Source organism: Vanellus vanellus (genome assembly GCF_965231255.1).
Source record: "Vanellus vanellus genome assembly, chromosome: 4".
Classification (NCBI taxonomy): Eukaryota; Metazoa; Chordata; class Aves; order Charadriiformes; family Charadriidae; genus Vanellus; species Vanellus vanellus.
The window spans coordinates 14,277,523-14,295,995 of NC_138909.1; the positions used below are offsets into that span (position 1 = coordinate 14,277,523).

Here is an 18,473-nt window from a genome sequence, read left to right on the forward strand (position 1 = left end):
TGAGGGAAGAAAAGAAAAGCCTATGGTTTTGGAGAGGCTAATTGTCAAGAAAGAGCTGAGGACATTTTCTAGGAGTCACTGCCAACCAGGGGCTTCCTCAAGTGCAGCTGACCTTTACCGTTTTAAAAGGTGAGTCAGATTATCCTCACAGCAAGCAAACCTGGTCTGACGGGAAGCCAAGGCAAGGAAAACTCTGATACATACAAAAGGCCAACGCAGCTTGGCTTATACTTTTTTTTTTTCCTTTGGGCTTGGACCTGCTGCTCGAGAAAATAAAAAGAAAACTGGCTGAAGCTTCCATAACAGCTAAAAGGGAACAAGGAAACTACTAAATCTAACCTTCACAGAGTACTTTGAAGTTTTTGCTTTAATCTGAATTGACAATGAAATCTCTTGGTAGACAGCCTCAAACTGACCCTATCAGAATTTGGTGGTAAAAGTGGGATAAGAATGAAAGTTTGTGCATGATGAAGTCTTTATGAAACAGCTGATATAACAACACCAGACTCGAGTAGCAAGTTGCCAGCAATTCCTTGCTACTAAGGCTCACCGCATTATTGAAATGACTCTAAATATTAGCACTACTTGATAAAACCTGAAGAATTATATGAATAGATTTATTGAAAAGCAGTTACCAAAGCACAAAAGGTTGGGCAGATACCTACTTATCTGAACTATATAGTCTCTCAAGCTGACCACAAATGCAGTATCAGATCACTGACATTTCCAGATACAGCCATTACCCCTCCACAAGCCCTGATCTCATGCCACCACCCAATCCTTAAATGTTCCACTCTATAATCGTGTTTTTAGAATATGGCACAGCAAAGCACAATTTCAGAGGAATAGCAAGAGAGCTCATGTTCATGATCAGAAGCTGGAACACTGACAGATACAGTCAAATTTTTCACACCCACCACAAAGGAAGGCTAGCCAGCTCAATGGACCTCTAAAGATTATAAGAATACATTAGAATGGAAAGACAGAAAGAGACAGAAACTCAGAAAAACCAAAAATAAATCCCCTCAAAAACTCAGCAGTGACTCTGGCAAGAACCCTACAGCTGACCTCTTGTAAAAAGTACTACTGCATGATGAATGGAGGTAAATCCCCCATAAATAACAGTTTGATTTATTTGTGGGATGTCTCAAATACATTAACTAGATGTGACTAATTCTTTTAGCAACCAAGAGCACAGGCTTTTATCCTATTGATAAACCTTTAACAATGGGAAGGATTTGCAGTAAGTGGTCACCACCTTGGTGATATCTGAGCATAGGAGACAATTAATTTCTATGATAGTAGGGCAATCCAATCATTAGATCATTTTCCTGTAAAAGGGCAGCTTAGCAACATGACCTTGAATTTCATTGGGTAGAGTTGACATAAAAGACATTCATCCGCATATCTCCAATGGGGAGGGGATCAGCACAAAGTGTCAGAAGTCTTTGGGAGATACCAGTGAAGACAGATAAACGAAATAAAATGAAACATGCATCTACTTTGATGTCAGAGTTATTTGTTTCTACTGTGACATTGAGCTACTTCATTCACAACTACCTACTTGCCTTCTTTCAGTCAGAGAGTATATTCAATAAGATTGTCACTGGCAAAGAACTGAAGATTTGGTGTGACAGAATTTGTCAGTTTGAGACACAAAGCATCACTTCCCTTAAATACAGCTCCACTCAGATGTTTAATATAACGTAAAGACTACTTTTAAGCTGATGCCAAAGAATAGAAGTTTGTTATATCCTGTTCACAGCCTGGCAAGTTCCACAACCCCACGCTGCATTATTGCCCCTTGAACCATTTTACCAGCAGTATCTCTGAAAACTGTAGGTCTTTTCAAAGAAACCGTCAACTCTCTTTGTCCAAAGTAAAACATAACATGGCTGTGAAAGTGAAATACCAGTTGTATCTTATATATTTAAATACATCTTTGGGCATTATTGACATACTATTCAAAAAGAAACTGATGAAAATGCAAATGTGAAAGTCATGCTAAGGCTGTTTTCTTAACTGCAAACATAACACAGGGAAAGCAGGTAACAACATCAGTATACTTTCCATCATAAACTGTGCCCAAGCAGACCATATACATAGGTCGCATTGCTTTTTAATACTTCACTATGCTTGACTTAATTCTGGAAAAACCTCATCAACAAAACTTGGTGAAGTGACAGTTTGTACTTACTTGCCAAAAGTATATGAATCTACTCATTGTGACTGTTGACTCAGTGTGTAAAAGCCTGAGTCATCCATTCCCCTAGTGATCCCATCTCTGCTAAGCCTATCAGTGTGCAATGAATGTTTAAGGAAGAACTGCATTAGACATAATTTATGCTTTTATATCAACAAAGAAAAAATGTTAAGGCAGCAGAAAGAAACAACCAGTTTCTACATATTAAGCAAAGAAAAAGAAGGAAAGAAAGACAGCAAACTAATCACTATGTGCAGAGCAAGACGAAAGGCTGCAAGGGAGAAGAATGACTCTAGAATATATTTACAAATACTCAGGTATTTTGCAAAGTTCTGTGGTCAACATATAAAACTGTCTTACCATTTTAAATGCCTTAAAACAGAAAACATTTAGTCAATGTTACTCTTCAGCACTTATTTTCTAAATAATAAAAGCAAAGAGAATATTAATTGTTATTGTTTCCATTACTGTTGTTCTACTAGTAAAACTATATTATTATTCTTACATGAATCACAGTAAAATAATGCTCCTTCTCTATCAGTTTTGTCTGTACACTGCCCTGTACATTCCAGCACCACTACGATGCACACAAACCACATGTGCTGTAAACGCAAACTGCACAAGTAGATGTTTGATTCTCGAGTCCTGCCATGCAATATTTCACTGTTCTCTGTGCTGCACTAACATGCTGGCTGCGCTCTTCATCTTTACATCGTGTGCATGCACATGTACATAAAGACAATAGAAGAGAAAGACTGGTTACTGTTTCCTCAAAACAGGGCTATGCTGTAAACACAGAAGAATCTTGCTTCACAGTTTGAGAGACCCTTTCATGGGATCAGGGAGAATTTTCTGAAAACATTACATATATGGAAGAACAGAGTACAGAAAGACTAAATCTCAATGACTATATAACAATAAAAAGGGGGAAAACAAACCAAAAAAATAGTCTGGAAATTCATTACCTACCTTCCCTGAAACTATAACAGTTCTGACCAGGTGTTCAGCACTACTCCAAGCACTAAACTCACTGGGGCCAAAATAAATTAATCTGGCGGAGAAACAGGGAGATGCAGCATCTCCCAGAACTGAAAAAGATCCAGTAGCTGGAACAAGCGACATGGGCAGAAGGACTGAAAGACATCCTCAGCTCAGAGTTCATAGAGTTGTTTGGGAAGGAAGCCAAGGTCTAGCCCCAAAATTGGGAAATGGCATTGAAATTGCAATGTTTACTTTTGTTAGTGGGGGAAATTACAGCACATTGGTGAATGTCTTCCCAGACTATGGATTCACACAATGTGTGTATTAGCCTACGTGGCAATTTGCGAGGCAGATTTTTTGCTAACCAGTGACAGAAACACCATTCCCAAGGCTTCATTGCTTCCCATTTTTCAAATCAAAACATATTCCAAGGGGATGGCAAGGGACAGAAATTAACCACCATAGCTCTGTTGTCTCCAGGGAACACTATTTTGTATTTTCTCAAAACAGAACAGAAAATTAGTAGTATCTGAAGACAAGGGGCATGGGAGAAGCTTGTGTGTCTCACACACATATATATGTGAGCATAATGTTCAAAATATTTTTTTTTAGTTCATTGGCATTGCAGCAGCATTATTCTCCCAAAGGAACTTAGTTTATAAATAATAATGTACAGTCTGTCTTGATAGACTAATTAACTGAGGTGCAGCTATTCCTTAGTGGGCAAAAGGACACATTAAATAAGAGAACACTACATTCAGACCTGTGCTACATGCAGAACACTAAACAGTACAGTTTTCTTTCCTCCACCCTGGGGGCATGTTGAGGAGGGTAGGGAGGCATATGAGAAGAACGTGCACATCACTGCTGCTTCTGCTGAACACAAGTGTCCTGGTTTGACGTAACAGCACTAACCAAGCTTGCTGAAAAGAATACCTTCAGTCAGGCACACATAAAGGTTTAGGAACGATCCAGCTTCGGAATATACAGGAAAGCTTTGGCCATACTTTTGAATTTGGAGCATAAATGCAACTGCAAGAGGGATAAACACAGGACAGCGATATGTTCTCTGCATGGCAAAACATGCCCGAAAGCAAAGGAGACAAATGTTAGAGGGCTGGTATTAGCACAGAATGGTGTTAATAAGCACCCCTCCAACTAGTGCTCCATAATAAATATTAATTGGTTTATCATAAATACTATTAATTAGCTGTCCCATTCATGTGTCAGCAGGAATGCTTCAGTTTGCTGGTATATAAAGAACACCTCTACCTAGGGACCAAAAGAACAGAGAAGTTATTCCCACAACAATTTGCAATGTGGAGTCCCAGTAAAATTCACCGTACAGCACTAAATATCAAAGGATGCAGCCACAGAAATTATAATATCCACCTTATCGCAAAATAAGGGCACAATTACACAGTCATGAAACAGGTATGTACGAGGAAGGACGCTCATTAACAGTAGTCATTAAAACAGATGCTCAGAGTCGGGTAAATTGTGCAATGAAAATAATCTCTATGGAATAGAAGGCTACATTTGGACCATGTATACAAATAAAGACCCACCGATTTTTACCTAAGAAAAGGTCCAAGATCACTGTTCCAGTCTCTGGGGATGAGAGGCTTGCATAAAAATAAAATACATATCTGTTCTCTGGAATGTACAGCTGGTTGCTAAAGTAACCTAGTTATATTTCAAGGAAATGCACATACATAACACAATTCATATCCTTTGGGGGATGCCAGTAATTAACAGCAGGAAGAAAATTTCTACCAACAGTCCAAGGAGAAAGAGATGACAGGGAAGTCTTATAAGATGAAGCATAAAGAAAGATATCTCCACAAAATCTCTACAAATACAGGTTTGGGAAAAAAAGAACCACAACCACCACCAATATTAGCAGTACTCACTGTAAGTGATATATCAATATGCTGCCCAGAGAAACATTAATCATTAGCCACTTAATTTGCAGCTAAAACATGATTATTTAGAAGTCATTGAAACAAGATACATGAGTGCTGCTGAGGGAAAATGCTATATGCTGATGGAAGGTAAGGACAAGTGATCAAGCCCAGGAGTTGAGGTGCCAGCTGCAGTCATCACCCTATTTGCATATGAAGTGATAAATCTAGTTAGGATTACCACTCTGAAAATCAGAAGTGATCTATTTCAGACTAAGTTCTGCCTACCCTGGGTTTTGCAGTACTAAATAAATTTTAGGTTTTGTGTCTTTTGTGCTTTACTGAAAGCCTCATGCTGGACTAGAGCATTAAGTAGAGCACTTTTAAACTGCATACTTCTGCTTTCTCCAAGAAGGTAAAATAAATGCAAAAGCTTAGACTGTAACTTAGCATTGCCATTATGAGCGGAAATAAATAGCCATTTCCTGAGCGTGGGTTTCAATTCTTCTGATGTGTTAGAACAAGTCTGTTTCATATTGCAGCTTTGCTATTCAGCCTGGACAACCCCAGTTATGTATAGAGTTTAAGTATGATAGATGCAAGAAACACAGGAAAGCGGCTGAATGGATCAAGGTACAGCTCACAGGTATCATATTTCTACTGCAGAAGTAAATGCATGGTTACATATGTTAACAATCCATTCAGTGCAATTTACATTTTGGTAGTGCGTTAATCTATCGCTAGTGTTCTGTTCCAGCACATTCACTGCCAACGATCACGCTCCTCCAGCTTTATTTACAATTGTGTATAACTGCCTTCCACCACCTCTGCGTTCTAGGCTTAAGCTACACAATGGCAACGAGGTCACGGGAATAAATTTCTAGCTTTGGTCAGAACAGCTGGCTCCTTAAGTTATGAAACAAACTGCTCTTGATCAATATTTTTAAACTCCTTTAATTTTAAATATATCTGAGAATGTGTCTCTGTGTATCTTTTCCATGTAGCACTATATTTAGTTATAAAAATGTAATTCTTCCTAAAAAGACTGCATTTCCTTACTGAGCACACTGTGCCTCTAACAGCACAGAGAACTCTTTCTCAGATGCTGCAGTAGTCTACTGACAGCAAAGCAGAGCGCTTGCTGTTGCTTTAGAGTCTCAATTACTCTCTTTACCTTCTGTTCAAAACTATTCTGCTCATGGCACTGCCTATTAATGGTATTTATGCTCTGATCTGAAGGTGACTTCAGTTCTCTGGTGATGGAAGTGAGAAAAGAAGAAAAAAAATATGCTAGAAGTCTCACAAAAACTTGCTGTACAATACTACACCCCAAAACATATTCATATCAAAATGGATTTTGATCCTGCTATTCCAAAGCTGTAATTTATTTTGGTATTGTTGGTATTTTAGAATACCACAAAAGGGCTTAAATCTCCCAGAAGGAGAGCTAAATATTATTTTCTCCTTCACCTTTTCCCAATATTGTCATATCAAGTATCTAATAAAGATGTAAACTTGCTGTAATTTCTTTCAGAGATTTCTCACTATCCGAAAATAGAGTGGTTACAAGTTTAAGTACCAGTTGAAGAATTAGAAGAATAGCAAATGGCATACAGACTTCCCTTTTTCTTTTAACTGTGGGTTTATTTATACTACAAGCTCACAGCAAACATCTAGAACCTGTAACAATTTCTTCTGGATTTTATAAATAAAACGTATTCTGCTGGTTCCTAACTGTCCATCTCTTCAGAAATAAAATAAATGTACAAAAATATATCAGCAACGCCACAAGAAGATGAAAAGAAACAAAAAGCGCCAAGCCTCTCAAGTTTTCAGTCTGCCACATCTGTTTTTATTATAACAGCACACATTGCTTCCTTTGACATAAGCATTTATACACTGCTATACCAGTTGTCAAGTGAAGCATTACGTGGTTTTGATCCTCAGTGTGCAGTATTACTTTACAACACTGTAGAGAGAGCCTTTTTCTCAAATATGTAAAGAAAATTCATCTGTTGCTTAGCCTTACGCCAAATCCATGTAATTATATATGTATTTACAACATACTTTCAGGCTTGGTGAGGAAAGAAGCTTTCCTTGCAAAATAAAGGCAGGCAGTCAAGCATCACAGTCCAGCAACTATAGCAGACAACAAGCTTCAGAAAGAACTCTGAACAACCTGAAATCTTTCAGGGTGCTTCTTCCCTGCAGTACAGCTGCTTTGAGCCGCTGTAAGTGAGCTACTCTGGCTTCTTAGTAGAAGTCCAGCTACAGCTGCCCAGACTTCAGCAGGGAGTGATCCACCCTGCTTCTTCAACATGTCATGAAGCCTGGATAAGACTTCAGGGTCCCACAACTATGAGGCTATTACTACCCAAGCTAGCTGATGTCAACACTGGCCTGAGTACATCTGAACAATAGTGCAGTTTCAGAGGGTGCGATAAGGATGTCCCTTTCACATAAACTTCTCTGGAGCCGGCTCCCTAATTAATTATATACTAATCAACTATGTGGCCATAGGCCTGTTGCCTATGAGACATAGCTAGTGAATGAAACTATTCATTTCTTCTTTAAGTGAAAATGTTACATAGTGAAGGCAACCAATGAAGAAGGTGCCAGCACAAGATGCAGTAGGGACCTATATGAACAACAGTAACTCACAAAAGACAAGACTGACAATAGTTAGACTTGCAAGCAAAGCTATTGCTCGACTGTCTCACTGAACATCCTTTAAGATTCATTTGCCTGAAAACATTTGTGTTCCTTCCTTTACATATGCCAAAGATGGAGCCTCCAGTGAAGGGCAAGGAAGCCATGTAGTGTTGATCAATTTCACAAAGACTCCTAAAAATAACAACAGTCAAGGGAAAGAGGCAGAAAGGTTTGAGCACTGTAGTACTCTGCCTGTGTAGTGCTCAAATGAGGCAGAACATGGCCTTTAATAAGAGTGGGCAGGGTATCATTGAGCTGTACGATTGTACTATGTTTTTTTTTTTTATTATTTCCCCCTCCCCTTCCTCTGTTGGGATGCTATAGCCTAGCCTGATTCACAATTGGTTCTCCTCGCATAGGTGCCTGTCAAATGTTGAGAATGATTAGCGAGTCTCTGTCTAAAAAGAGAGTCCGCTACAGAAAATAGAAAGCAAAGCACTAGTCCCTCCAATATGCCAGAGGCCATCTTTTAGCAAAACAAAAAACATGCTCTTTGACATGTCTAAAAGGAAACCAGACTAAAACGTACTTCAAAGTCAAGGCAAATAAGAGCAATGCACAATTTTAATCAAAGGAGGAAATAGATTTCTGCAATCCAGAACAATCACTTTCAGCCCTGTAACGATTAAATTTCCTAGTCAGGAAATGCATGATAAATGCTCAGTAATCTGTATGCAAACTGTAGTCAAAAGGAGAAGACATTCTAATATAAGACAGACTTGTCTGAAAAGGTGGCAATTCTGGATTAATACCTAAATTAGAGATCTAAGCAAAAGACTTTGCTTTAATTCTTGGGGATTTCAAAACAGCCATTCTGACAAATAAATTAAAATTACTTTAATAGCATGAGACCTACATAAGATAGCAAAGTATAACTTTTTCAAAAGGAATTAACAAAAATATATATTGGTATCTTTTCACATAAATGACAGAGTCCAGAAATAATAAAGGCTCACAGATCAAGGGTTGTGTCAGAGGACAAGTTTCAAGGAATCAACCTCCCATGAGCAATTTTGATTCGTTTACTCAACATATCCTGAAGAAATAACTTTTACTTCTAAACATCTCCAAAATGTACATCTCAACCATGAGAACTCTGTCGGTACAAATAGCCTTTAAAAAAAAGTAGAGGGTAACAAATAACACACTGATTGTAGCTGTTGTGACACACTTGGATGTCATTTTAAAGTAACATTTTTAAAGCAGCGTATATATTTCCAGTTTCTTCAAAATTAACCCTGAGCTTACCTCCTCAAAGATCCCGGCCCATTATTATTGCTCTAAATTGTTAGGTCACAGATTTACAAACGCTCTGCAGCTTGTATTTTGGGACAGATCTAAAAGGAGGAGACATTAATGATTTCTACAAAGCAGTAGAGCCCAGCATACTGCATGCTAAATCAGAAAGTTGGATCCTTAGACTATAAATAGACTGTCATTTCAAGCAGGAGTTTCTTCAAAGGTGAAAAACTGCTGTTTGCACGTGTTACGATACTATGTTTGATACTATGTTTGCCTTGGTTTTGATGTGTTGACATATGCAAAGACATAGCTGACTTCTTCCCAGAGATATAATTTTAAATTATTTCAACTCCTTTGTAAAAAAGAAATATTAGTTAAGGATTAAAAGGAAAAAAAAAAAACAAAAACAACAAATTCCTTCATTTGTCTCTGTAGAGAGACTCCCTGGCAAATTTGAGATTTAAATCCAGAATGACCTAGGTATTCGTGCTCTTCATCTCAATGAGAGCACGTTCAGATCTCAAAGTTGAAAACAGCACTAGCCCATTTTAGGTTTTAAGGTAGTTCTTTTACAATCCTACAGCCAACAATCCCCAACTTCTTAGTTGTGAAAAATTCTGGTCTTCAAAGAATGCTAATACCAAGTTCTTCTTAACTCATCATAATGAAATTCCGTACTCATTCAATCCCTCAGAAATCAATCCTAAATGCAACAGTATTTCAGATTAAAATGTCAGCTTTAAATTGCTTTGAACATCTTAACTATATTTCACAACATGGGCATTTTTTAAATTTAGTTCAATTTATTTCATTTCAGTTTCGTATTACATATATCAGGAAAAAAACACACTAAAAATATGGTTGATCACAATAATCACAATAATTAAAGTGTCCATAACTGTACTAGAAACTTTATTATCCACAGGAGGTGGGGATAAAACAATGAAGAAAAGCATTCAGAAGCATTTCATTTGTTTTCAGCAAAGCCATTTCAAGCACCTTGGGTCAGTCTGATGTCATGCTGCTCTGAGTGTCAGGGGGGATTTTGTGGTGCTGCGTTTATGAGAATTCCATTTTTTTCCAGGGCCTACGCGCCTCATTTTAAAGTCAAATATCACCACAGGACATGCATTTTGAAAGTTCTAAAAATAAGTACATCTATAACTAATATGTTCAAAAGGAGATGAGGACTTCAGTCTTCTATTAATTAGATGTTTTGCTTTTTATGGAACTTGTTTCCACATATGAGGATTAAAAAAAACCATCCATTGGGAAATGTTTTATAACATGAAAGTATTACTGCAATTATTTCCATAGGCATATTTCGAGATGTATTTAACAACTGCCATTTGGAAGACAAATGTTCAGTTAATGCAGTGCAGTACCATTAGAGTCAAAAAAAGTCAAGGGCTATCATGCTTTGAATTACTTAAAAACATTTCAGTTATTATGTTATTGGCCTAACAAAATAGAATTGTTTTACGTCTGTTTATTTATTACCATCTGCACAACAAGAAGCATGAACTATGTGATTACTGTAATCTGTAAATAATTTGCTAGCTTTTTGTCTCCCAAATGATCTATACTCTTTTGGAATTGTAAGGTGACTTTATCTTCAAGGAGAAACGCACACAAGGAAAGCGGTGCAAGGAATTCTCCAGACAATTCTTCATGAAGCTTTTTACAGACTGGGCTAAAGGTTAGAAAAGACCAACTGCAAAAAGTGACAGTAAAAAGTCAAGCGTAAACTCACAAAAAGACAGAGACATCCACGAGTGGGTTTTAAACAGAATAATCTAAGCCTCCACATGCCTGCTACCTAGATTTGGAGATATTTAAGTCTCCAGGTATTTAAGCTTTCAAGTGTAAGGTGTCCCTACATGCCTGCAGGTTGGCTTCTGGGCACATCCCGATTGCCTCAGCTTTGACAGTGCTGAGCAGCTCCAAGCCTATCTCTGGCACCTTCAGGATCTGCAAACCACACACCTATCTTGACAGTCTCAGGCTGGCAGGGCACAGCTGCTAGTCCATGCTCTGCAAAAACATCACTGCTGATTTCCTTCACAGCAGACCCAGTGGGAAGGCTGAAGGAGAAATGGTGCCAGTGCCCCTTTTAATTCAATAGAGCACTGGACCAGAAAAAGGTCAGACACAGGGCACATCCACAGGTTTATCATTCTGCCCACCTCTAACATAGCAGCTACAAACTACAAAAAGTTGCCAATTATTACAGAAGAGAGCGTGTACAGACACTCGAGTCTTCCTCTTGAAGCTGTCCCACCTTGATTTAAAAAAAGGAAGACTTACTGGCAGCAAGTTTAGAGGGGACAAAAGGTAATTTGAAAGGCAATATCTATATTTTACATATGTTGTTTTACATTCAATTGTCACTGAATTCAGGTCACTGTCAACAGTCACTCCAGAACTCAGGTCCACCCCACTGGAAAAACGGCACTAATCACTAAACAGTCATCCTGAGCTTATTTTGTCTTTGACTCGAATTCTTTTATTTGCGTAGAAGAGGGGGAAGAGTTTCAACTCAGGGTAAAAGTGTCCATTTCATTTATATTCCTGGCCAATACCACTGCTGCAAATACATATTCAGTACACATTCTACTTTAAGCTTACATTTTTGCAAGCGTTCCCACTAGTAAGTCTTCCCTGTGAGAACATACAGAAAAAATAAACAAAACGTTGCATGTACATGTACACAAAAAAAAACACATAAAAATGAGCACTAGTAAGATACTATCCCAGGCCAAGAGCATTCACAAAACTTTAATTCCACATTTGCTCAACTCTCTCCAGTCCTAGCTCATTCTATGCCTAAAAAGCAAGGCAATTCAGGCTGCTATTATATCCTTATGTGAGGCACACTAAACACACCATGAAGTATTTAATAACAACGCAAGAGTGGAAGTTCCCTAAAACTGCTTGAGTCCACATAGATGTCAACAATTTTAAAGTCTAATTTCCATATAATTATGAGGGGTTATTTAGAGATCCTGAACAATTTCTAGATCAAGGCAACAGATACTATCAACATACGGTACGGAACATGACAAGAGTCCATTGCAAACCAATTGCTAACAGCATGCGCTAAGAAGCCTCAAAGATCCTACTGCAAGGTTACTTGACAAATCCCTGCCACAGTCTCTTGTTCTTTCATTGGGCATAACTGAGAAGAGTCTGGCTCCTTCACCTTCAATCTGCCCCACCCATGATAAGATCACCCACAAGCCTTCTCTCCTCCAGGCTGAGCAGTCCACACTCTCTCAGCCTCTCCTCATATGAGGGATGCTCCAGTTCCTTAATCGTAAGTATTACTTTTGGCATCCCAACTGACTCTGTCCAATAATTCCAAAATACAAGCTATTTCTCGTACCTGCCTAGAAGAAATCCCAGGACTGTAAGGGGCATTGGACAGTAGCAGAGAAAAATAATATTTCAACCACTGAAGTGCAAAACCAGGAATACTAAAATTGGCTCTTAAGCAAACAGCGGTATACATAATTTTTTAAGTAGAAATAAAGTTTAAAATTTTAATGCTACCAGACATGAAAAAACAAAACAAAACAAAAACACACCAAAACAAAAAAAAAACCAACCAACCAAACTTCTACCAGGAGAAACTGTGTAGTTTTAAAGGATTTATGAAAATGTAGTTTATTCTTAGTAATGAAGCTATGGAAAAGACTAACATCTATTGCTGAAAACATTCTGCAGACACTGTATGCCTTCTAAGCCTACCTGACAACTGCATGGTTAAGGAATTTAAAAAAAAAAATTATAAAAATCATTTACATCCTGAATAGTTAAAATGTCAGCTTCCTGGAAGGTAGGGAAAGTTTGGAAGAAGGCAGCAGTACCAGGACTGCTGTCCAAATCTCTGTTGTAGGTAAGGAAGTCTTATAGAGCTTTCTATAAGAACAAAGGAATAACTCATCCTTATTTGGCTTGTTGCTCTCTGTATAAGTGTCTGCAATAGAAATTATTCTCAATAAGGATCTAAATAGTCTTCTTCATTCAGACCAGCTTCCTGATCCACAGAGGAATCGGTCATGGACTCATTATCTATCAGGTAAGCACAAAGACATCAGGTCACATAAGAGCTGTAGCTGCAGACACATTGGTCAGGCAATGGGAGAGCACGCTCAGTGCCAGTCTCATCTAGGAAGATGCTGCCCATAAAAACTCCTTCCATAGCAGAGACCCGCTAGGTAAGCCATTGTTCCCTCTTTCCCAGCTCAGCCACTGAACTCACACATACCTCCACCACTTGCTCTATTCCACCAGTCTGGCACCCTAAAGACTAAAGGTGTAATAGGCTTCGGGCATGCATACACGCAAACACCCTCTGACGAACCAAGTGTCAGTGTGAGAACTACATGGGAGGCACACTAAGGAATCTGAAGGGACTCAACTGAGAGAATGAGATTCAAAAATTGAACTGGAAAGAGTACACAGGTTGGCAAGACAAACAGGAGAAAGTATGCACAGTAGGAGGTGTATTTGGGGGGAAAAGCAGGAAGAGAAAAATAATGAGGAAAAAAGAGCACCAGCATGTGCCAAAAATAACTTATCTCTAACTTAATGATCTTTAATCCTACATTCCTATGAACTAGCTTAAAAATACCCTGGAAACACAAGTTTTCAGTTTCATCGGAATAATATAAAAGTTTATGTTACATTCACCAAAACACCCAATACTTCAGAAGCCAAGCATTAAGCTTGTAAAAATACTAAAGGACAAATTAAGGTACCTACCAAGTTGTTTGTTTTAATATCTATGTGTGAAAAATTAACGATAGCCCAATTTTGACAGAATTGCATTAAATATCTACTACATCTATCAATTCTTAAGTAACTCTGGAACCCTTTTCCTAAGTAAAGGAATAATAATAATAAGCCTTACCAGTTATCATAAAGGTTTCTGATTGCTTTGAGTATTTTACATCAGAAACTAGAATTAGTTCAGGCAAAGCAGCACGAGTACCCTTATTGGTAAGGAATGAGGTACCTGAACCCATGCTAAGATTGAGCTGATATAATTAATCTGCAATTAACCTCACTGGGGCACTGACCTAGCACCCGACCTCACAGAGAACATTACAGTTTTCAGCATTGACACAACTTTGTCCCTTTGAAATTTTGAACAGAAGGAATTTTGTAAACATGAGACATTTACAAAGTCTATGAGAAAAATGTGAAGTAGACACAAAAATATCATTTTCAATATCAAGAAGAAACTGATTTTACTAAGAAGCCTACTAATGTTATTTATTTAAGATTTGAAAAACAAAGTCTAGTCTTATCCTCCTTTTTCCCTGGCCTTGTAAATGCAGCAGTTTGCTAACTCTGACAAGATTTCAGAATTTGTACATTTCTGACAGGATTTAATCCTATTATCTGCTGCATCACTTGAGCACTAAGATGATAAAACCCTGTCTCTCAGAATGGTTAAATTCAAAAAAACCCTTTCAACTGTTAAATAGCTTTTCAAATTCAGGTATCTACAAAACTCCTGTCTAAACAGATTAGCCATAGCTATTCAAAATTTATCTCTAGATAAGTGTTTCTATCAAAATATGTGCAAGTCGCTGTAAGAATCTTTATTCTATTAGATTTAAAAGTTTCCGTTAGTCACAGCCCTGATTTATACACATTTGTATTTAACAAGGCTGTCATCCACTTTCTCCTGATAGTTCAAATATATTTTTTTTGCTAAAAGCAAAAGCTTCCAGAGACAGAAGATAGTTAAATTTCATACAACAAAATGGAAGAAAACTGCCTAAAATGCAGTTTGCACCTGGGTTTACTAATACTGATACCCCAAAGCATCCTCATGCTACTTACTAATCACATCAGTGTGTCAGTGGATTCCTCTACTCCATCATACTGGAATACGCTCAATCAGTAATGATTTACTCCCTTGTGCTGGTTCATCATATGCTCTGACCCACTTCAGAGCAAATAAACATCCCTGCATTTAATGAGCCCACTGTGGTGACTAACTGCTACATATCACGGTGTAATGTAGAATTTTAATCTCTATAACCTACACAAAAATTGAATTTACACAGCCATAGCTTTTTAATGAATATCATTAAATAGCAATGGATGCCAACAAGTTGAAAATATTTCTGTGACTACTTCTATCAAGAATTACTTCTTACTGGCAGAGAAACTAAGTAGATAACTCACAGTTAACAAAAATGAGTAATACTATACTAGATATAATGGGTTGCCAGCAACAAAACAAATTTTCATATATATGAACTACATACATAGAATAGATATCTATGGATATATAGATCCTCTTCAAAGAAATGTATTTTATCTGTAAATTATATTACATTATAGAGAGAACTTTTCAGATCCTCTGAACGTGTGAGAAGGAGGCAGAACACTAACTGAACATCTTCCAAAGTTTCATTACTGGAGATTTTTGAGTTCTTGCATATTCAACGATACAATTAATATAGATTAATATTTCAGGTTCATGACAGCATGCTGCTTCTCTAGCTGCAACGCAAATGAAGACAATCCCTGCCCTAAAGGGACTGAAGGATAGATTTCTAAAATTACAGAAATGCCTACAGATACAGATTTGAAAATCTGGCCTAATTCTCTAGGACTCAAACCCAGCATATCTGGAGAAAACTGAACAAGGATATGAGTTTTTGAAAGGACTCTGGTTTTGAGCTTTTTGGTGTTTTCCCCCCCATCTTCTGGATTTGTTTTTTCAAACATTTTTCCCCTGTGTACATAACACATGCTTAAAAGACGGTTTAATGTAGTGAACATTGTAGGTTAGCAAACCATGATGGTTTAATACATTATGCATAAAGTGAGGTAGAATATAACGAATGAAATTGGAAAGACAAATAGAGAGTGCAGGCTGACACTGTCAAATGGAACAGGACAACCTTCTGCAAGAAGGAGGCTGAATATGCTCATAAACAGAAGAGTCATGCAAGACTAAAAAGGCAAGATTTTAAAGGGAAAACACACTAATACATTCTCTTTGTATATTTAGTTACTTCAGTAGTGGCATTATGACTACTTTATTACAACAAAATGGCCTAAAATGACCAAGTCATAATGGTAATATCCAGACAGTTTTGGCAATACCACTATAAAAGACATTCCTTTTCTCTGACAGAGTATGCAGCATGCAAAATTCAGGAGTGATGCTTTAGTTTTAAAGAGGTGCACAACAATGAAGCAGCAGAGCATCGGAAAGCTGCCTACAAAAAAAAGTTACTTTCAGTTTGGCAGGGGCTATGACAGAATCCCAAAAGCCTTCTCAAAAGCTAACTAAGTACTGTGGGAGAAGAGGTAGATAAAGAAAGATGTGGAGTCCTGGCAAATCCATCCTCAAATCACTTTTCAGCAGTGTTCACGTAATGTCTGCATATAATAAAGCAAGCTTACTATGAGTACCACAGAATGAAGGAGGACAGTAAGGAGAGCTTATTTGCTCAGGCGTCACTAATTCAACATCACTCAACTCTAGGTGATCCTACTTACCAATTTGCTCAACATACATCATCCTGTTCCATCATCAAATGCTGCCAAAAGAGAGATGACAGTATGACATGAAAGATGATGGGCATTGACTACCTTAGAATGTTTTTGGAAGACAGTTTCACCTGTTGCTTTAACTGCACTGAAACCGACTGAAAGTTAGCTCAAGTTCACCTGCATAAGTTGAGGAAAAAAGGAAAATCCTCTAGGAGTTAGTTCAAAAACACAGCAAATCCTGAGTCAAAACCACTCAAAACATGCCAATACAGACTGGGGTGGAAATTGCTACCTCTTTGGGAGGATCCTTTCTGTCAAAAAAGTTCATCCTAGCAACACTGAGCTGCTAAGAATAAAATGCATTTACAGCATCTTATGCTGCAGTGCAAAAGTGTCAAAACAGGCAGAAGCCCAAGAAGTAGTTCCCAGAGGAAAAAAAAGCATTCTTTCTGATCACATAATACCTTTTCTACTTCCTTAATTTCTTCTGCCCAATTTAACTTGTCTTTCACCTATTTTTGTTGTTGTTGGGAAGAAACAGCATCTAATATGCATCAGTAAAACTAGGAAAAAAACTTGACTAGTTTGGTGGAAGATGAAATTTGTGTGGGACCAGAACAAACTCCTGTAAAATTCAGCAAACTGTTTCAACAAAAAGGGGTGAAATGTTAAAATAAAATATAAAAAGCACAAAAAAACACTCTTCATTTTTATATATTTGCTAATATTGTTCCTAACACAGCCAACACAAGTTTTTTGAGGGATAAACACCCTTCAGCATAAAGCAACAGTTTCGATTTGATTCATGCAGAAATGATCACTTTTCTTCTTAAGTTTACTCAAAAGTGTGACGATAAGGTTTGGGTTTTTTTTTAAGTTTGGCTAACACAACAAAGTATCAGTTATTCACCAACTTGTAATGCGATGAAGCAGAAGGATAACCAAGTTAGATGGGAAAATTCTGCTAGGATCAGGACTCTGACTCCAAGTTTGACTCCAATAAAACCAGTATTTCTGCTTATCACTCTTCTAGGAACGGCTGCTGCTGAAAAAGCTCCATATTACATTACAGAATTGGAAAAATCGTTTAGTCCTGGTCTTTGAGAAGCCCATTTAGGTTCAGTATGCAGAGTTTGCTTCAAGACCTTATCCAAGAAATAGCATCACAGTATTACTCAGGGAAAAATTAGACAGTGAAGAACAAACACTTCTGCATTTACAAGTAGACAGCTTTTGTATCAACACACTATTTGGTATCACAGTATGCTAGGGATTGGAAGGGACCTCAAAAGATCATCTAGTCCAATCCCCCTGTCGGAGCAGGAACACCTAGATGAGGTTGCACAGGAAGGCGTCCAGGCGAGTTTTGAATGTCTCCAGAGAAGGAGACTCCACAACCTCCCTGGGCAGCCTGTGCCAGTGCTCTGTCACCCTCACTGAGAAGAAGTTTCTTCTCAAATTTAAGTGGAACCTCTTGTGTTCCAGCTTGAATCCATTCCCCCTTGTCCTATCATTGGTTGCTACTGAGAAGAGCCTGGCTCCATCCTCATGACATGGTAAAATGAAAAAATACCTTAAAATTTTTAATTTTTAATTCTTTCAACTACTTGCTGAAGTTTTCTATGAATTGTGTGTTATTTTATGAGATTTTGTAAAAGGAAGTGAGATTTTCATTTTTCTATACCTTGAACATTATAAAAGGTTATGCCACAATAGGACAGTCCATCAAACTTTACTGCCCTAACATACTTCCCAAGAAGCTGAAAGGTTTTGGAGATGCTAGACAGGTGCTCTCATTAAAATTAGTACCTGAATACACCTACAACATGGGCAGAGACATTCCTCTCCATACAGTTATCTAGATTATTATACTACACCCCACCCACAACTGCAATATCCTTTGG

At 37.8% G+C, this 18,473-nt stretch overlaps 1 protein-coding gene across 1 annotated transcript in view; it reads right to left on the reverse strand.

The window, feature by feature from the left end:
- The window catches only part of INPP4B (inositol polyphosphate-4-phosphatase type II B), a gene marked incomplete at both ends in the record, with an annotated part of 286,967 nt that overhangs the window by 175,159 nt on the left and 93,335 nt on the right, over window positions 1-18,473 (reverse strand). The gene's annotated exons all lie outside the window — the stretch shown is intronic.